Source organism: Trachypithecus francoisi, unplaced genomic scaffold, assembly GCF_009764315.1.
Source record: "Trachypithecus francoisi isolate TF-2019V2 unplaced genomic scaffold, Tfra_2.0 Lachesis_group18, whole genome shotgun sequence".
Classification (NCBI taxonomy): domain Eukaryota; kingdom Metazoa; phylum Chordata; class Mammalia; order Primates; family Cercopithecidae; genus Trachypithecus; species Trachypithecus francoisi.
Genome location: NW_022681463.1, coordinates 31143854 through 31166862, shown reverse-complemented (window position 1 = coordinate 31166862; position 23009 = coordinate 31143854).

The window sequence follows — 23009 nt, the reverse complement described above, 5'->3', positions numbered from 1 at the left end:
CAATGAAAAGGTGGTGAACTATGTTAGAAAGATGTAAAAAATACACGCTAAAATTTATGTATCAATAGTATAGCATGTTCAAAGACAATAGAGAAGTTCCCTGTGCCTGGAGACTTATGGATAGAAAAGAGAAAGGGGAAAAGAAATGGAGAGCAAGTATGAGCTCCTGAAAGGGTATATTGCTGCGGGTAGTAGAATATCATTATAGATTGTTATGGAATATCATGAATAGTTGTTTGTATTAAAGGGATAACACTGTCACTAATTAAGAGAACTCAGAGAGATGTGCAGAGATGTTAAAAGCAAGTAAATGGTTTGGGGTCTCTAGTAATAGTCACAAAGTTGAGTAAGAATGGGGAAAATAATTGATACATTACTTTGTGGAATATTGTTAGGATGTGTTCTTTAGGAGATATTGAATACATCCAGGGTGATATTCAGGTTCCAGATTTGTTTTAATTGAATGCATGAGAGTAAAACTAATTGAGAGTTAATGTAGAAAGTCGAGGTTAGGGAACTGATTATATGGTCAATTTTAGAAAGATGCAGCTTGAAATGTTTAGAGAATTTTTTTTTTCAAATCTTTTCTGTTGTAATAATGTTAGGTTTACAGAAAAGTCACAGGATATTACAAAATTTTCATATACCTTTCACTCAGCTTCCCCTAATATAAACATATTTTACTAATTGTATTCATTTTCTATTACTTGGAAAGCAAAGTGCCACAAATTTAATGGCTTATACCAACACACATTTATTAACTTATAGTTCACATGTCCAAAATGGATCTCACTAGGCCAACATCACATTATTACCAGAGTCACTAACCTTTCTGGAGTCTCTAGGGGATAATCCAAATTCTTGTTTTGCCAGCTTGTAGACAACCACCTGCCATTCTTGGCTTGTGGTCCCCTTTCATCTTCAAAGAGAGCAAGGGCCAGTTGCATTACTCTCATCAACAGTTTTTCATATCACATTAATGTGATATAGTGTATTTTACTTCTTTTGCCACATTTGAGGAACACGGGATTACATTGGGTCCAACTGGGTAAACCAAAATCATCTACCAATTTAATGCCAATGTATTAGTGAATCTGAATTCTGTTCGCTACCTTAATTCCCTTTGTCATGTAACTTCATATATTTACACAAGGTTCCAGGGATTAAGACAGAGATATCTTTGGAGGGTAATTATTCAGCCTACCATGGTACTTTGGTCAAAAGGAATTTTTTACATTTCAACAATTTTTCTATTATGGCTTTTCAGCACTATTTTATGTACAGCAGGTGAAGCCTCATTGGTACCCTGACAAAACATGTTTGGCTACCATATTTTTTGTAAAATGAATTTCAAATTTTAGGATGGCTATTCACAATTCTCATCTTCTATGAATCCTCCCCATATGAAATATCCCAATCACTCTGAGAGCTGTGATGTCCTAGGAGAACATGCAATATAAAGATAATCAAAACTCTCTTATTTTAAAACATAATAATTCTGCATGATGAGTTAATTTGGGACTTTCTTTTCTTTACATTGTTCATTATTTTTAACCTATAGGAAGCACTCATCACTACTTTTATTGTTCCACTTGAATTCATCATTTTTCTCTGGCTTACTCAATAGCTGCCTAACAAATCTTCCTACTAAAATGATTTCCCATCACACTATGTTTTCCAAACAATGGCTCAAAGTATCTTTTTTAATGTATTGTGTTCTTTCCCCAATCTTCCAATGGCTTCCATTCACAGTAAGAATAAAATTGTACCTTTCTGTCCTGAACTGAAAGACTGAACACGATCTTGTTCACCTTCTAGACCTTATCTTTCACCACCATCTGCCTGGTTTATTCTGTTCCTCAAGTCCACCAAAAGCATGCTGCCCTCAAGTTTTTCTACCTGCTATTTCTTCTGCTTGGAATATTCTTCCTCTAGGTATGTATAGGCTTGCTCCTTACTCCTTACACTTTCTGTTCCAAAGTCACCTTTTTATAAGATTGTGAAAAAAATAGATCTAAAATTAAAAGCCCTACAAAAAATACCAGTATTTTCTTTCCTCTTCCCTTTAGTAAAATATCATTTAGTGCTGTTTGAATATTTGCTTTAAATATTAGTTACAATTAAAGCTAATTACGTTCAATCAATATAATAGTTAATATTTTCAATCATTTGAAGGTTTCTAGATGCCAAACATTTTTCTAAGCATTTTAGATGTATTGAATAATTTGTTTCCAGAAATTCTCTAAGCTAGACATCATTTTTATCTTCATTCTACAGATGAGTAAACTGAGGCTCAAAAATATAGATTTTTTTTTCCTGAGGCTAGCCATTTAATGGAAATGCCATCCAATCTTACTGGGATGCTTCTGGATTACATAATGCTCACCCTTGTCTTATGTAGTCTCTGATATAGGCATTTTTAAAAAAACAATTTTAAGAACTCTTTCAAAAATGTATTTAAAATAATCTCTATAGCCATTTCTACAGGGATATTTGGGTAAGTGAAACTTAGGACACTTCTAAGCTCTACCTTCATTTCTTTCAACATCTGAAACCTCTGCTTCATGCGATTACTTTTACCCAACCCAATTCCGGCTCTTTTATTTGTACTCTCAATTAATGTACATGCAGTCTGTCTGAAAATCCCTTGTGTGTAATTCTTTGTCTAATTTTTATGTCCAATACAGGTAATTTGTGTTCCATGGCTTTTGTCTTTCTCTGAAGCTTACAACTTGCATAAACAATGTACACTACTTTCTTTTTATGTCTTCTTATCTCCATTAATTACATTCTCACCACCTGAAAGGAATATTCTATACGTGTCTGTTATAGACTAAATTGTGTCCCACTAAGCTTCTTATGTTGAAGTCCGAACTCCCAAAGTTAATGTATAGAGATGGGGCTTATAAAGAGACATTTAAGTTTAAATGAGGCCATAATTTGGGGGCCCTAAATTTATAAAACTGGTGTCTATATATGAATAAGAAGATACTGAGAGATTTCTATGTGAATGCACGCCAAACAGGTCACATAAAGGTACAGTGAGAAGGCAGCCATCTCCACAGCATGAAGAAAAGCCTAACCAAAACCAAATCAGATACCGCCTTAATTTTGAACTTCTAGCTTCCAGAACAGTGAGAAAATGAATTTTTTCTTGTTTAAGTCACCCAGTCTGTTATTTTGTTATGGCAGTCTGAGCAGACCTCAAAACACTGTTGAATTAAATTGTTGTATCTTGGGTAGCCAGAAACCCAGGAACCTATATTTCGACAACATTCTACATGTGGGTCCACACCTCTTCTGAAATCTCTGCTGCCTTTTGAGATTTCAAAAGTGAATAAGTCGCATGCTGATAATAGCACCCCCTGTTATAACAAAAGTAGATATTTTGTATTACATAATAATATAAGCAAAGGAACTTATATTCGCATTGGCAAATTTTTTCAGCTGTCCCCAGATACAGCTCCTTGCTCTTTGGTGCACAGCTGTGAGAATTGGCTTATAAAGGTAGCCCTTGCTGAAGCCGAGCATCAAGTTGCTAAAGTACAACCAATTTGTAACCACCCCCACTCCTTTAGCAGTTACATTTATACCCAGATTTTTATATCTTTTGTTGATATTACATCCCACAAGATGGCACATGACAGGAAATAGTTATAATCTTAGCAACATAGATGCTTGTGAGTCATAGGTACAGTTTCCATCCCTATGAATTGTTATCTCCAAAGGAATTAAACCTCAGGCAACCCCTAACTAATTTTTCATTTTAAAAAGTACCAAAAGAGCACACAATTTCTCTAGGCTAGACAGGAAAAAGTTAGATCCTGTTTGTTGAATGAACATGTTGGCAGAAATGATGGTTAATCTAATGACCTGTGTTATAACTTCACACAAAGTAAATTGTAGACTACGTTTGAGAAATATTTAAAAACCCATGCATGATTTGAAAAAAGATCTTTTTTTTTAGATGGAGTCTCATTCTGTTGCTTAGACTAGAGTGCAGTGGCACAATCTCTGCTTACTGCAACCTCCGCCTCCTGGGTTCAAGCGATTCTCCTGCCTCAGCCTCCTGAGTAGCTGGGAGTCGCATGCCACCTCGCCCGGCTAATTTTTGTATTTTTAGTAGAGCCAGGGTTTCACCGTGTTGGTCAGGCTGGTCTCGAGCTCCTGACCTTGTGATCTGCCTGTCTCGGCCTCCCAAAGTGCTAGGATTACAGGCGTGAGCCACCATGCCCAGCGAATGTGAGTTACATTCCTAAATGTTCTATTTTTATCTTCCTCAAGGGAAATAATCATTTTCACTCAAAACTATATTGTTCGGTATTTATTGGCTTAAATTTATCCTCTTAGTGACGAGATAATTTCTTTACTCATTAAACTGAATTGTTCTTAGCACTTAATATCCAAACTGCTGTTTCAGTCATATTAGATTTCTCGACACTATCGGACAGGCCTTTCTAATGTAGCATCAAAATACATTATACATTACATAGCATGTGGCTCATTTTAAGTCAGCCTTTTGTATTTGAATGACACCTTGTACCCTGATGAAACAAAACATATCCTAACATTACTATAAAATATCTCTAATAGAAAAGACATTTCTTAACTCTTAGAAAAAACATGTGACACATTTCCTAAAACTGTGTTTATGTGGTCAGTTGTATCCAAGTACAGTTTCACTAAGATTCACTATGGCAGTTCACCAAGGCCTCTATGAATAAATGCAGAGGAAAAATCACCACAGAACTTTCCTAGAGTCTAAGTTGGCCAGAAAAGAGATAACTCAACACAAGTATGATTTAGACAAGGTGTGTTTAGCATATTCGTTATATCTCTGTACACTTTCGCCTTACAGAATCTGCATCTATCCTCTATGAACTCCTGTCTTCCTCATGTTCTTTGTATGGATGAAGTAGACATGAAAAGTCACTAGTATTTCTGTTTGATTTGGAATATCTTCCTAAGAAAATTTGAAGGGAACTTCTGGCTAATAAGGATGAATTATTAGTCCATTTAACTATCCTTCTTTTCAAGTCTGACCTGAATATAAAAATGCAAATAAAACTGGAGGGGGAAAAGGCCTGGCATTGTCAAAAGAAGCAGAGGGGGGAAAAATGTCTAAAACACCAAAAGCAATGACAACAAAAGCCAAAATTGACAAATGGGATCTAATTAAACTAAAGAGCTTCTGCACAGCAAAAGAAACTACCATCAGAGTGAACAGGTAACCTACAGAATGGGAGAAAATTTGTGCAATCTACTCATCTGACAAAGGGCTAATATCCAGAACCTACAAAGAACTCAATCAAATTTATAAGAAAAAAACAAACAATCCCATCAAAAAGTGGGCAAAGGATATGAACAGACACTTCTCAAAAGAAGACATTTATGCAGCCAACAGACACATGAAAAAATGCTCATCATCACTCGCCATCAGAGAAATGCAAATCAAAACCACAGTGAGATACCATCTCACACCAGTTAGAATGGCGATCATTAACAAGTCAGGAAACAACAGGTGCTGGAGAGGATGTGGAGATATAGGAACACTTTTACACTGTTGGTGGGACTGTAAACTAGTTCAACCATTGTGGAAAACAGCGTGGCGATTCCTCAAGGACCTAGAACTAGAAATACCATTTGACCCAGCCATCCCGTTATTGGGGATATACCCTAAGGATTATAAGTCATGCTGCTATAAAGACACATGCACACGTATGTTTATTGTGGCACTATTCACAATAGCAAAGACTTGGAATCAACCCAAATGTCCATCAGTGACAGACTGGATTAGGAAAATGTGGCACATATACACCATGGAATACTATGCAGCCATAAAAAAGGATGAGTTCGTGTCCTTTGTAGGGATATGGATGCAGTTGGAAACCATCATTCGCAGCAAACTATCGCAAGAACAGAAAAACAAATACCGCATGTTCTCACTCATAGGTGGGAATTGAACAATGAGATCACTTGGACACAGGAAGGGGAACATCACACACCAGGTCCTATTGTGGGGAGGGGGTGAGGGGAGGGATAGCGTTAGGAGATATACCAAATGTAAATGACGAGTTAATGGGTGCAGCACACCAACATGGCACATATATACATATGTAACAAACCTGCATGTTATGCACATGTACCCTAGAACTTAAAGTATAATTAAAAAAAAAAAGAAAAAAAGAAAACAAGAAGAACAGAAGCAGAGGAAAAGAGCAGCAGAGGAAAACAGAGAAATCCATGCAGGAGAACTTTTGAAAACTTTGTTCTAGATATTGTGTAGCTACTACTGGGTTAAGAAAAAAGCTAATGAACCAATAATTCCCCATAATTAAAAATAGCTTGTCTGATAGGATATACCCATTCCAAAGTATCCTCACTTGTCCAGTTCTAACTCTAAGGGACAAGGATCAACAGCAAGTATATAGAATTTATCGTGATCTATGTAAGGATTCCTGGTAGCACTTCCACCTAGCCTAAATTTGATCCAACTATACATGCAAGACAAAGAGCTAGAAACCAAGATAATGAATTATATCATATAAAAGTAGGAATATTGTCTTAGTTGATTGTCAGCTCTCATAACAAAAATTATGAATATAGTATAAAACTTTCTGAGATAATTAAACCAATTTATATTTCTTCGCGTTAACCTAATTACTATTTTAAGACTTTATTTAGGTTGGATTAATTTCTCCTTTTTGAGTAAACTCAATTAGTTTGGAGTGAGACTTGTGTTCTTTCTGTTACCTTCCTCTGGTTAAAGATAAAACGCAAGGGTTTACGTTGAGGCATTGAGAAAGGAGATAGTGTCTTGACCAGTGCCTCTGAAACAATAGAGTGTATTTAAATCACCCAGATTATTACAGAGCAAATTCTGATTAAATGGATTGCAATGGAACTTGAGAGTTCACATTTCATAGAGGTGAAGAAGCCACGGATGCAGGTGTGCAAGACCTTACTTTGAGTAGCAAAAGACTCAAGTCTCTATCATATATCCAACTATGACACCAGGAGTTGTTCTATTAAATACTGCATTTTACTTACAGATACGGCAGTCTGCCTCACTGAAAATAAAAATATTCTCTGTTTTCCTTCTAGGTCCCTATTTCTAGGGAGTCTCGATATGGTAAACATATGTCTTGGTTTTATTAGAAGAGTATATGCCAATTGAGCCAGCTTAATTACTAATAGTGCCCTCATTATACTTGAAAGCACCTGAGTTGGGCTGATATATCATATTGCTATCTTAGATCTAGGCCTTTTTTATGCTACAGAGTCCCCTCATCACAAATTTGTAATTGCTATAGAATAATTGTTTCTTTCCTCAGTGCAATTCTGTGTCCTCTTAAGTATCTCCAGGAAATTTACTTACTTGACGAAGCCACAGTGATGCTGGGTAAATTCCTTCCGAGCTTTTCTGAGAGAAGAGGAGGAATTGCCTAATGTATTTTGGGGTTCTCAAATGATTATTGGAAACTATCACACTGCTTAAGAAGTAAACCTGTCATTAAATTGGTGAGCGAGGAGAAGAGATACTTGGCAAAAGTCCTTCTAAATCTTTCTTTATTTTCTAATATATATTTTATACCTCTGACATTATTTAGTCTGTCAATGACAGGATATGGGTGGTAGGAGGATAAAATTTCCAACAATTACCCTTTCAAAATTATACTTTTATCTGGAATTTGTTTTTGAATTTTAAAGGACCAGAATTCTATTTATTTGGCCCCTGAAAACCGGCTCTCGGGGCAGCTTCACATCATGAAACTAAATGAGATGGGGCAGCAGAGATCTAAACACAATCTGTTGTAAACATATAAATGGGACTTAAACTCTGAAATACAAGACTGATTTAATAATGTCACTACTTATATCTCTGTATTTTACTGGTTTCTCAAAAGTTATGAAATTTTTAAATAGAAAAAAATCTATGTTACAAGCCAAATTTAATAGCATCTATCTGATGTAGAGATTTTGAATGAAAAACCCACATGAATGATTTAAATCTAATTAAATATTGTTGCAAAGGAACATTACACTTCCTTTTGTGAAAATACAGTAAAAGCAACAGATGTGCAGCAATACTACCAATTTTTTAAGATGAGATTCTCAAAAATCAGACTTTTTAAATCCTAAACAGTTGCACCAACAAACAATATGTTTACATTAATATTTAATATTCAAAGATTTCATATAAAATTAGGCAATCATAAACCATATAGTATATGAATGCAGGATAGAGTACATAAAATGAAAAATATCAATACTAAGATAACGGAATTGAGTTATTAATTTAGATGTTTCAAAATCAAAATCAAAAAAGGGAAAATAAAAACAGTCCATGAAACTTAAAGATATGCACAAAGAAAGAAGACAAAAAATATATAAGAGATCACACTGCTGATGGGAATGTAAACTAGTACAACCACTATGGAAAACAGTGTGGAGATTCCTTAAATAACTAAAAGTAGAACTACCATTTGATCCAGTAATTCCACTACCGAATATCTACCCAGAGGAAAAGAAGTCATTATATGAAAAAGATACTTGCTCACAAGATGTTCATAGCAGCACAATTCACATTTGCAAAAACGTGAAACCAACCCAAATTCCCATCAATCAGTGAATGGATAAAGAAACTGTGAGAGATAAATAGATAGATAGATAAATAGGTAGATAAGTAGATAGATAGATAGATAGATAGATAGATAGATACACACACAATGGAATACTATATACTATTGCTTGTGTGTGTGTATACACACACAATGGAATATATATATATATATATACACACACAATATACTATGTGTATACACAATGAAATACTACTCAGCCATAAAAATGAATGAATTAATGGCATTCACAGCAACCTGGATGTGATTGGAGACTATTATTCTAAGTGAAGTAACTCAAGAATGGAAAATCAAGCATCACATGTTCTCACTCATAAGTGGGAGCTAAGCCAGGAGGATGAAGAGATATAAGAATGACACAATGGACTTTGGGGACTCAGAAGGAAAGGGTAGGAAGGGAACGAGGGATAAAAGACTCCAGATTGGGCTCAGTGTTTACTGCTCAAGAGATGGGTGCACCAAAATTTCACAAATCACCACTAAAGAACTTACTCATGTAAGCAAATACCCCTGTTCCCCAAAAACCTATGAAATTAAAAAATTAAAAAATTTAAAAAATTAAATTTAAATTCTGAAAAAATATGTATATGCATGAGATCAGGATTGTTTTGAAAAACAATCAAAATTAGAAAGCAGAAGAAAAGAAAATAAACGATGATCCAAGATACAATGAAAAAAAGGTCTAGCATTCTTGAGCTCAAGAGTTTTGAGTTGGCACAATTGTAAAAGCTTACTAAGTACTGCAGAAAAAAATAGCAACATGTCTCAACATATTTTGTCACAAATTTTGAATTTTAAAGACGAGGGAAAAGTTCTGTTGTGCCAGGTAGGAAGAAAATACCTATATACACTGAAAATATTTTGCCCTGCAAAATCAGCTTTAAAAATGTAAGTAGGCCAGGTACGGTGGCTCATGCCCGTAATCCCAGCACTTTGGGAGGCCGAAGCGGGTTGGTCACGAGGTCAGGAGTTCGCGACCAGCCTGGCCAACATGGTGAAACATCGTCTCTACTAAAAATACAAAACTTAGCCAGGCGTGGTGACAGGCGCCTGTAATCCCAGCTACTCAGGAGGCTGAGGCAGGAGCATCGCTTCAGACCAGAAGGCGAAGGTTGTAGTGAGCTGAGGTTGCACCACTGCACTCCAGCCTGGGCAACAAGAGAGAAGCTCCATCTCAAAAAAAAGAAAAAAATTAAGTAAAGAAGAAATGGAGCACCACCTATGAAGCTTGGAGAGAAAATTATTATAAGCTGTTATTTCCATACTGAAGCACTTATTTATGAGACACAGCAAGAATTATTACCATAAATATAACATAAATATAAGTATTAGAAGATGAACTACCTCTAGAAAAGGAGACATTGTACTTAGAATTGTCATATTTCTTTACTGGCAAAATCCAAGAAAATAAATAGAGAATTTGGAGACACAAAAGCAATATTAATAATAAGTAAATATAAAATATTTATAATAACAAAACATTTGAACAAATGAAAAAAGATGTGACTTATATCACATCTGCAATACAGAGTTTTTTTGTTGTAGTTGTTCTGCTTTCTAAATTAATTGAGAATTTAATTAAAATTTCTAAACTGAGAGTTTTTGTAAATATTTAGAAGCAGATTTAAGCTTTGTATAGAAAAATAAGTGAATGAGACCGTCAGCATTTAAAAAGTATATAATAAAATGTATACTAGAAATATGTTAAATAAAATAGCACAACATAGATTCGAGAATTTATGGACAACTCAATAGACTAGAATACAAAGACAAGGCTAAAGTTTTCAATAATTTTGTTTTCATAAAAGTGACATTCAAATCAAAGGTTATTGAAATAAAGATTCAATAAATGGTCTAAAGAAAAACATGGTTGAATTTTCTTTTAAAAGTTGATTTATCTTAATCTAATTCGTACCTTAACATTGAATTATTTAAAGACATAAAAGTAAAAGTTGTATCTTGAGAAAGATGAGGAAAATGACTGCCATTGGGAATAATTTTTATTTCAAAGCGTAAAACAGAGGAAATGATAATGGAACAATTTTTTTCACATAGACAAGAATCATTTTTATCCTTCAAACACCATTGAACAAAATGCAAGTGTGTCCTGAAAACAGAGGAGAAAATAAAACATGTCAACTTTTAATTAGGTGGTTTAGCTTCTAAAATAAACAATCACAGAAACATTGTGGCTTAGTACCAAATGTATTCCATTCTCGGCTCAAAGTAGGTGTGTGGGTGGTGTCTGCTTAAAGTAGGTGTGTGCGGGTGTTTCCATTGAATGCAAATATTCATGAACCCATTATCCGTCAACCTTGTGGTTTCATAAGCCTTCTTTGCCTCAGTTTTTAGCCTACAGGTATAGACAACAATTGGGTAGAACATTTTCTTAAGAACCTCTTAAAATTAATTGACATTGCTTTCTGTCACAATTCATATTTGGAAACCAGTTTCATGGTTCCAAATAGCTTCAAGAGAGGTGGAAATTACCTATAGTAGCTTTTGCAGGAACAGGAGAGCTTGCATATTTATAACACCAGCACTAGTGGTTTCTAGCACATAATACTTAGATTGTGTTGATACATTTTATAGGCAGTGAGTTTAGTAAACTTTTCCGAGAGGCAGCTATCTAAGTGTAAAGTATGTCTATAAATGAGCTATGTAACTTTGGGCATGGGGTTTAACTTGTCTCAGTTTCCAGTTTACTCATCCACAAAATGAGGAAAATCATAATATCAAATTTAGTGACTTGTTTTGAGGGAATAGTAAACTATACATGGAAAATTTCAGCATAATGCTCATTATATGCACACTATTATATTATGAGATTAATATCATGAGACTTCCTATCCACATAAAAATAAAAATGACTAACAGAGGCTTAAAAAATATATAGACCTTTGAACAACTGAGAGATCTCAATGGTGAATTTGTAAATAAAACATTTAAGTGCAATTGGAATAAAAATAAAAATAAAAACACTGTTTTTATTTTTCTCATCCAAATTATAGGGATTGTCATTAACAAATATTATTTTCTTCAACTTTTTTGGGGTATTGACAAACAAAAAATTGTATTCAAGTTGTACAACTTTATGTTAGATATATGTATGCATTGTGAAGTGATCTCCACAATTAAGCTGGTTAATATATTCATCACCTCACAAAGTTACCATTGTTTTTGGTGCGTGATGAGAACAGTTAAGATCTACTCACTTATCAAAATTCCAATATACGATACAATATTATCAGCTGTAGTCATCATCCTGTACATTAGATCTCCAGAATTTATTCATCTTGAATAACGGAAATTTGCACCTTTGACTAACATGTCCCCAGTTCCCCCAATCATTATCTGCTGGCAATCACCATTCTATTCTGTGCTTTTATGAGTTCAACTATTTTAGATTCCACGCATAATTGCAGTCATGCAGTATTTGCTTTTCTGTGTCTGAATTATTTGGTTTTGAATAATGTCCTCCAGTTTCATCTATTCAGTCACAAATGGCAGGATTTTCTTTTATTAAAGGCTGATTAACATTCCATTGAATATGCATTTAGACCACATTTTATTTGTCTACTCATCCATTAATGGACATTTACCTTGTTTCCAAATCTTACATATGTAGGCTAATGCTGTATTAAACATGGGGGTGCACAAATATCTCAGAGATGCTGAATTATTTTATTTTGTATATTCATCCAGAAATGTGGTTGCTGGATCATATGGTAGTTACATTTTAAATTTCTTTAGGAAACTTCGTATTATTTTTCATAATGGCTGTGTCGATTTTCTTTCCTACCACGAGTGTGAAAGGGTTTCCTCTTCTCCCCATTCTCACCCACCAACACTTACTTTGACTTTTTAGTAATAGCCATTTTAAAAGGTGTGAGGCAATATCTTATTGTAGTTTAGATTTACATTTCCCTAATGATTAGTGATGTTAAGTACCTCTTCAAAAACCTGTTGACGATTTGTATGTCTTCTTTTAAGAAGTATCTATCCAGATCCTTAGATTAATTTTTAATCAGGTTATTGCTTTCTTTGCTATTGAATTATTTGTGTTACTTATATATTTGGGATATTAACCACTATCAGATATATAGTTTACAAACATTTTCTCCCATTCCATCAGTTGCCTTTTTACTCTGTTGATTGTTTTATTTGCTTTGTAAAAGTTTTTTATTTGAATCAATCCCCCTTGTCTATTTTTGCTTTTGTCGCCTGTACTTTTGGCCTCATATTCAAAATAAATACTGAGACGAATGTCAAGATGCATTTTCCTATGTTTTCTTTCCTTTGTTTTTTCTAAGACAGAGTCACACTGTGTTTCCCAGGCTAGAGGACAGTGGGGAGACTTTGGCTTATTGCAGCCTTGACCTTACTGGTTCAAATGATCCTCCTGCCTCAGCCTCCTAATTAGGACTACAGGTGTGCACCACCATGCCTGGTTAATTTTTTGTAATTTTGGTAGAGACGGAGTTTCACCATGTTTCCCAGGCATGTCTCAATTTCCTGGGCTCAAGTGATCCATCAGCCTTCCCCTCCTAAAGTGCTGGGATTAGAGGTGTAAGCCACCCTACCCAGTCCTCTTTTAGCAGTTTTATGTATTGAGGTCTTACACTTAAGTCTTTAATTCACCTTCAATTTATTTTTTTATATGGTGTGAAATAAGTGTCCAGTTTCATAATTGTGCATGTGAATATCCAGTTTTCCCAGGAACTTTTATTTAAGAGACTATCCTTTTTCCTTTGTGTGTTTAGCACCCTTTTCAAGAAATAGTTGACTATGAATATATGGATTTATTTCTGGACTCTATTATGTTCCATTGACCTATATGTGCATTTTTTGGCCAGTATATTACTGTTTTGATTATTGGGATTTTGTATTGTATTTTGAAATAAGGATGTGTGATGCCTCCAGCTTTGTTTTGTTCAAGATTACTTTGGGTATTTGGGGTCTTGTTTTTTAGATTTTTGTTTCTATTTCTGTAAATAATGCTGTTGGAATTTTGATAGGGATTGCATTGAATCTGTAGATCAATATGGATACTAAAGACATTTTTAAAAATATTAATTCTCTTCCAAACCATTTACAGAGGATGTCTTTCCATTTATGTGTGTCTTCTTTAGTTTCCTTCAACAATGTGTTATAATTTTCAGTGCATAAATATTTCACCCTTTGGTTAAGTTGATTCCTAAGTATTTTGTTCTTTTGTTACTATTGTCAGTGGAATATTTTGATAGCTCATTGTTTGTGGATAGAAACATAGCTAATTTTTGTATGTTTAATTTGTATGCTGCAACTTAACTGGATTTGTTTATTAGTTCTAATATTAATTGTTGTTGACTATTTAGGGTTTTCCTACATATATGCTCATGTCATCTGTGAGAGATAATTTTACTTCTTCCTTTCCAATTTGGGTACCTTTTATTTATTTTTTTCTGTCTTTCTCTAGCTAAGACTTTCAGTACTATCTGTAATAGAAATGGTGAGAATGGGTATTCTTGCCTTGTACAAGATGTCAGAAGAAAAGCTCTCAATTTTTCCCAGGTGATTATGATGTTAGCACTGGGCTTTTCATATATGATCTTTATTGCATTGAAATAAGTTCCTTCTATACCTATTTTGTTGAGAGTTTGTATGGTGAATATACGTAGAATTTTGTCAAATGCCTTTTATAAATCTACTAAGATAATAACGTCACTTTTGTGTTTCATTATGTTAATGTGGCCCATTAGATTGACTGATTTGTGCATGTAGAACTTTTCTGCATCCTAGAAATAAATCCCACTTGGTCATGATGTATAATCCCTTTAATGTGCTGTTGCATTTGGTTTACTCACATTATGTTGTGGATATTTGTATGAACATTCACTACGCATGGCGGTCTGCTTTCCTTTTTTGTGCAGTCTTTCCCTAGCTTTGGGATGCGTACTACTGACCTCCTAAAATGAGTTTGAATGTGTTCCCTCTGATATTTTCAGGGAGTATTTAAGAAGAATTAGTATTAATTATTCTTTGAATGTTAAATGAAATTTACCCCTGTAGCCATCGAGTGTTGGAGTTTTCTTTATTTGGAGATTTTTGGTTAATGATTTCATCTTCATATTTCCTTTGTTCAGGCTATCAATTTATTCTTGATTCAGTTTTAGTATATTGTATGTTTCTAGAAATGTATCCATTCATTCTCTCTAATTTTTTGAGATATAATTGTTCTAATAGCTCCTTCTGATCCTTATTATATCTGAGGCATCTGTTGTAATGTATTGTCTTTCATTTCTGTTTTTATGTCCTTTGTCTTCTTTCTTTGATTATTAGCCTAAGAATTTGTCAACTTTTTTTCTTTTTTACAAAAACAGTTCTTAATTTTCTTGATTTTTCTGTTGTCTTTCTATTATTTATTTATTTCTGCTATAACTTTAGTATTTCTCTTCTGCTGACTTTGGTCCTAGTTTCTTCTTTTTGTAGTTCCTTGATGTATAGAGTTTGGTTATTTATTTGATACATTTATTCTTTTTAATGTAGGTGGTTATTGCTATAAACTTCCTTCCTAGGATCACTTTTGCTGTGCCTCATATATTTTGGTAAGCTTTGTTTTAATTTTCATTTGTCTAGAGATTTAAAAAAATTTCTGTATATATGGATTTTATAATAGAAGTCTTTTGTAAATACTCACTGTTGGTTAAGGTCTACAAAAATTCCCTCATGTAATTACTGTATGTAATAATTTAAGCCAACGCTCTTGGCCAGATACCGTAATAAATAGTAAATTCTCATTCACAGAGAAGAGCAAGGTAAACACAAGCTCTACTCTCATATCCTTATGTTCTAATTAGAGAAACAAAAAGTTGTATAAATTAGAAGAGAAAACTATTCAAAACAAATAAAAAACTAGATGAAGCAATGGCCAATTGTATTGACAAGGAAGCAAGGTTCCACTAGGGGTCACAGAAAATATTTGACATCATAGGATTACTTAGGTTTATATCTCCAAAAGTAAAGAAAGGAACAGGCAAAAGTCTAGAAGACTACTCCAGGTAAAGGAAGAGAATAGGCTGGGCAAGACATTGGTGCTTTATAATAGGGACTAGCATCTTCTAGAAATGTATAAAGAATGTTGTGACTGGAGTTGAGTGAGGAAGGGCAAGTATTCAGGAATGAAGTTGGAGAGAGAAGCAGGACCTGAGTCACCAGGCCATGTTAAGGAGTTTAGATTATATTCAAAATCTAATGGAAAGCTATTGCAAGATTTAAAGTGTGTGACCAACACGACATAAATTACATTTTTAAAAATCACCCTACAGCAAAGAAGGTATTAGAAAGTTACTGGAGAAAGCAGTTAAAAGTCCATGGCAGCAGTCCAAGAATTAATTGTGACTTGGACAAGAGTGGTATCAGCAGAGATGGAGAGAAGGAGAATGAATCAGTATACTGCAGAGTCAGAAAGGACAAAGTTTTCTGCTGAATTGGTTTTGAGTGGTCAGAGGGTGGAGCAAACCATGACTGTTATTCTTGACTTTGGTATCTGGGTAGATTTTATTACTCTTTACTAAGAAAATACTGGTGAATCACTCTGAAGTAAAAATCAAGAACATTATTTTAGAGATTGTTTTAGCTAGCTTAGACAACCATAACACAAAATATCATAGACTGGGTGACTTAAACCTCAGAAAATGATTTATAACCATTCTGGAGACTGAGATGTCTAAGATCAAGATGCCACAATGTAGCTTTTATCATCAGGCCCCTTCTTTTGGCTTTTTCAGGACAATCCTCTGGGTGGCACTGAACCAACCCGGTTCTCCCCCCCTTTCTAATTTGTTGTTCTAAAGAATAACTATAGAATATGCTTAGAACTTAATTTCCTCATATAGGAAAGAGGCTGACCAGAACAGCACATTCATCCAGCATTATCTGTGACACCTGATGTATAAAACCCAGGACATGTTACTTCCTGGAGTCCCTCAGCTATGGTGCAGGTAGAACATGTGCAGGTAAGACCTTATCTACCCCAGGAATCTTGCTGAGTCTTGAGGAACTAGCTCAAAAGGAATTCTCGTTTTCCTTTGCTGCCTATCTGTAAATAATAAACCACTTCATGTAACATGTTTTGTGCATGATCCTTTTGTCCCACTGGACTGAAAAAAGTTGGCGATCACTGCACAGTAAACCAGCTCCACAGCTCAATGTGACTACTATCTCTCTGTGAGCACACACGTACTCTTCTTCATATATATAGTATGAGTGAGAGAGCGAGAGAGCAGACAGTCTCTGGTCTCTTCTAGTAAGAGCACTAATCTCATTATGAAAGCACCAGCCTCATATCCTCGTATAATTCTAATTACCTCCCCAAAGCCCCACATCCAAATGCTGTTATACTGGGAGGTAGGGCTTCAACATCTGAATTTTAGAGAGTAAACAAACATTCAGTCCATAACAGACATATTAAATTTGAAATAACTCAAAGACATCCAAGTAGTTGAATCAAGCAAAGCTTATAGATGAATTGGGAATTAACAGGATGACTCTGGCTGGGAAGTGCTTTTAGCAATCATAACCATATATCTATACCATATACATGGAGATGGGAAGAGGTATAGTGAGAGCCCTGAGGCATTTTGATAATTAGACATCAAGTAGAGTGGAGAGGAGTAAGAAAATAGATGAAAAAATAACCACCTTTATTTGAGAAAAGTACACTCAAAATATCATTAAAACTGGAAGATCGTGTTTCAACAGTTAATTGCTTACAATGCTCTAAGAATTCAAATTTAGATAAGAGGGGAAAATGTCTCTTGTATTAGGCAAAAAAAGGTCATTTCAGACCTTAAGAAACAATGATGGCTGGGCATGGTGGCTCACGCCTGTAATCCCAGCACTATGGGAGTTAAAGGCAGGCAGATTACCTGAGGTCAGGAGTTCAAGACAAGCCAGGCCAACATGATGAAACCCCATTTCTACTAAAAATACAAAATTTGCTGGGTGTGATGGTGTACTCCTGTGATTCCAGCAACTCAGGAGGCTGAGGCAGGAGAATTGCTTGAACGCGGGAAGTGGAGGTTGCAGTGAGCCAAGATCGCACCATTGTACTACAGCCTGGGCCACAAGAGTGAAACTCTGTCTCAATAAATAAACAAACAAACAATGATGAAAGATTTCTAAATTTGTATAAATGATTTTTGTTGTGAAAGTCTTATGAATATAAAAGCAACAGTTCATGTAAAATTCAGGAATAATTTCTTCAAGAATGTTACCATCAATAAAACATTAGAAATATTTAGAGAGCTTTATATATAAGCATATTTTTTAGTAATTATCATACACAAAAATGGCAAATTGCTTAATATCTAATAAGAAGGCATTAGATTTAAAATTGACATTTATAAAATAAAATGCTATATAAAGTTAATAAAATCATGCATTAGAACAATAATAATTTTGGGGGATTTTTTTGTATATATATGTATGGGGGTGGTGATGCATATATATATATTTTATATATATAGTTTTCTAAAATTAAATGTAACAAAATTATATTTGAACTACAGGTTTATATAAATATATATCTCTACCCATCAATCCAACTCATCATCCTTTCCTTACTGATTGCATTTTATTGCTTTATATTCTGAGCCTAAACTAGGCCAAGGGTGGTGGCTCACTTCTGTAATCCCAATCACTTTTGGAGGCTGAGGTGGGAAGATTGCCTCAGCAAAGGAGTTTGAGATCAGCCAGAGCAACATAGCTAGACTCTGTTTCCATCAAAAGAAAAAAAAAAAAAATAGCATGTGCCTTTGGCCCCAACTAGTCAGGAAGGTGGGACAGAAGGATCACTTGAGCACAGGAGTTTGAGGCCGTTGAGGCTTCAGTGGGCTGTGATCACACCACTGCATTGTATTCTAGGTAGCAAAGCAAGGCTGATATGGTTTGGCTCCCTGTCCCCACCCAAATCTCATCTCAAATTATAATCCCCATAATCACCAGGTGTCAAGGTTGAGACCTGGTGAAAGGTGATTGAATCATGGGGGCAGTTTCCCCCACATTGTTCTAATGATAGTGAGAGTTTTTGCAAGAGCTTATGATTTTATAAGGGACTCTTCCTCCTTGACTCATTCCTCTGTCTTGCCTGCCACCATGTAAGATGTTCTGTTACTTCTCTCTCACCCTCTGTCATTATTTTATTTCCTGAGGACTCTCCAGCCATGTGGAACTGGTAATCAATTAAACCTCTTTCCTTTATAAATTAGCCAGTCTTGGATATGTCTTTACATGAGAATGAACTAATACTGTAAATTGGTACTGGGAGCGAGGCTGTGCAATAAAGATACCAGAAAATGTGGAAATGATTTTGGAACTCTGTACAGGCAAACACTGGAAGAGTTTGGAAGGCTAAGAAGAAGACAGAAGGATGTGGGAATGTTTGGAACTTCCTGAGACTTATTTACTGGTTTTGACCAAAATGCTGATAGTGATATGGACAACAAGTCCAGGATGAGGTGGTCTCAGACAGAAATGAGGAACTAGAATAAAGGTCACCCTTGCTATGTTTTAGCAAAGAGATTGGTGGCATGTTTCCCCTGCCCTAAAGATCTGTGGAACTTGGAACTTGAAAGAGATTATCTGAAATTGGAACTTACATTTAAAGGGCAAGCAGAGAGTAAAAGGTTAGAAAATTTGCAGCCTGGCCATGTAGTAAAAAAGAAAAACCTCTTTTCTGGGGAGAAATTCAAGCTGGCTGCAGAAATTTGCATAAATAACAAGGAGCCAAATGTTTGTCACCAACATAATGCGGACAGTGTCTTCAGGGTATGTCACAGACCTTCACAGCAACCTTCCCATCACAGGCCCAGAGACCTATGAGGAAAAAATGGTCCCATGAGCTGGACTCAGGACCCCACCTACCCAGCCCACTGCTGCTCTGTGAAACCTTGGGACTTGGCACCTTGTGTCCCAGCTGCTGCCACTCGAGCTCCAGCTGTGGCTAATATGGGGTAACTTACAGCTCAGGCTGTTGCTTCAGAGGGTGCAAGCCCCACGCCTTGGTGGTTTCCATGTGGTGTTAGGCCTGTAGGTACACATAAGTGAAGAATTGAGGTTTGGGAACCCCTGCCTAGATTTCAAAGGATGCACAGAAAGACCTGAATATCCAGGCAGAAGTTTGCTGCAGGAGTAGAGCCCTCATGGAGAACCTATTCTAGGCAAGTGACAGAGGGAAATTTTGGATTGGAGCCCCCACACAGAGTCCCCATTGGGGTACTGCCTAGTGAAGCTTTGAGAAGAACGCCACTGTCCTCCAGACCCCAGAATGGTAGATTCACTGACAGTTTGCACCATGGGCCTGGAAAAACCATAGGGGCAGAGCTACTCAAGACTGTGGGAGCCCACCTATTGCATCAGTGTGACATGGATGTGGGACATGGAGTCAAAGGAGATCATTTTGGACCTTTAAGACTTAATGACTGACCTGCCTGGTTTCAGGCATGCATGGGGCCTTAGCCTTTTTGTTTTGGCCAATGTCTCCCATTTGATTGAATGTACCAGATGCCTGAAGTAACTAAGTTGTTTTTGATTTTACAGGCTCATAGGCTGAAGGGACTTGCCTTTGCTCAGATGAGACTTTGGACTGTGGACGTTTTAGTTAAAGGCAGAATGAGTTAAGACTTTAGGGGACTATTGGGAAGGCATTATTGGTTTTGAAATGTGAAAACACATGAGATGTGGGAGGGGCCAGGGCAGAATAATATGGTTTGGCTCTGTGCCCCACCCCCAAAACTCATCTCGAATTTTAATCCCTATGATCCCCACATGTCAAGAGCGGGACCTAGTGGTAGGTGATTGGTCATGGGGGTGATTTCTACCATGCTGTTCTCATCGTAGTGACTGAGTTCCCCCAAGATCTATGGTTTTATAAGGGGCTCTTCCCCTTCGCTCATTCACTCTCTCTCTCGCCTGCTACCACATAAGACATGGCTTTCTCTCTTGCCTTCCGCCATAACTGTAAGTTTCCTGAGGCTTTCTCAGATATGCAGAACTGTGAGTCAATTAGACCTCTTTCCTTTATTCCTTTATAAATTACCCAGTCTTGGGTGTGTCTTTATAGCAGTGTGGCAATGAACTGATACAAAGGTCTTGTGTCAACAAGCTACAATACAATAAAATAAACTTAAAATGCACGAATTGAATTTATTTGAAATGTATTAAAACTTTCTTTTGAGCTTAATATGATGCTCCATATGCCTTTGAAAAATTTTTTTTTCTTTCAGTTGTAAACTTCTAGTTGACTTAATTTAATTCAACTAATAAAATCTTCAATATTTTTGCCTGATACTAATTTATGAAGATTTGTTAAATTTTCAACTACTATTTATCTGTTTCTCCTTTTATTTTATTCAGCTGTTGCATTATATATTCTGAGGTGAAAGAGTGTGTGTGTGTGTGTGTGTGTGTATTAAATGTGTATATTCATGGTAGTTAAACTTTTTATATATATAGTAAAAATTTTTATTTATCTTTATGTCAATGCCTCATTTTATATTGTTTAATTTTAAAATAGATAACCCTTTTTTTTGTTTATGCTTCTCTGAATAAGCTTAGTTTTCCTGATTTGCTTTATTATGTTCCTTGTGGACAAGTTGTTGATAGATGACATTCTTGATTTGATGATGTATCTCATATTTATTGTGATAAATGTGATATAACATATTTTTCCTTTTATTTATGTTTTCTACGTACACTATCTTGTTTTTGTTTTGCTTCCTGGCTTTTATTGAAAGGGTTTACTATTCCGTTGATTGGAAAATCATGAATTCTGTTCTAATTGTTGTTATACTTCCCCTAGCTCAATTAAACTCAGTCTTATGTTTATATTTCTTTGTTAATTAGTTAAATTTATTAAATTGGATGTAGACATCCTAAACGCTATCCTCAAAAGTACTCTCACTACTCTTCAGCTTCCCTTGCCTCTTCTATCTACCATCATTACTGTTGCATTGCTATTATGTAGAATTTCAAGTCTGAAATTTTGAATATGATATGTAAAATTTTGTAAAAGCAATATTTTACTGAGCTACCACATATTATTTTTCCTTATATAGAGCTTCACCTGATTTTTTTTTCTTTTTGAAAGTGTATCTTTTTCAAGAGTAGTATGTTCATTTGTCTGAGTTTGCATAGGGAAGACCTAGTTTACTTAGATTGATAAGCACAGTTATAGATATTATTTAGTTGATCATTATTCAGCATTTAGCCATGCTAAAAAGTGTCATAGTTTAGACTATAAATTATACAATTACTCTATATAAGAATTTTTCAAAGCAGATGATAAATTAAACATTGTTAGACCTTGGCTTTCTCAGAATAATTTCCTTTTTCAGTTAAAAGACTTTTACTGAGTATAAAATGTAGGGTTGAGATTTAGTTCATTGGCAGTTTGAAGATTTCACTTCAGTGTTTCCCCACTTGTCGTTGGTAACATTGAAATCATTTGTTAATCTAAACTCAGTTCTACTGTAAGTGATGGGTTCTTGTTTTTTTCAAAAATATTTTAGATGTGATTTTTACATCATAAAGTTTTAATAAAATGTGCTCAGTTGTGGGCTTCTTCCTTATTTGTCCTGTCTAGTATTCTTCAATCTGAAAAGTATTATCTTTCTTTAATTTTAGAAGATTTTTAGATATTTTTTCATATTTTTCATTTCATATTGATTTTTTCCTGAAATTGAAATTAAATCCTGTTTTTTAGTTCTTTCCTTACAAATTCTACTATAAAATATCGTATTTTTCTTCTTACTTGATGTATTGCTCAACTTCTTACAGCCTACTCATTCATTTATTTTTCATTACTATATTCATTCTGCTCTATATTACAGCTCTTGGAAGCTTTATTTCGTGTTTAATATTTTTATACTCAGCATTTCCAGTTTATTATTTCTCAAAATTGCTTGTTTTTTTTTTACTAATATATTTTCATTTATCTAGTTAGTGTTTACCATAATTATTTTAAATTCTCAGACTCTCTGAATTAACATAGAGGGAGTTAGAGATAGATAGAGATGATAAAGAAAGAGATAGGTCTATCTATCTTGCCTAGAATACAGTATTAGGTTTCTTTTCTAAATTCTTAAAGAAATTGTTTTCAGATATTCTCATAGGTGTATTACATACCTTTGTTGTTTCTGTCTACTCAGGGTGAGGAACTCAAAGACTGAGCAACAGCTTCTGTTTCTCAAGTGTTGTGTAAGGAGTGGTCTTATGGCAGAAACAAGTAGGCTCTTAGAAAATCTCTATGGCTGTACATTTTGAGTGCTGATATTTCTAAGAACTTTCTCCATCAGCTGTAATCCCTTAGGCAACAAAAAATGCAGG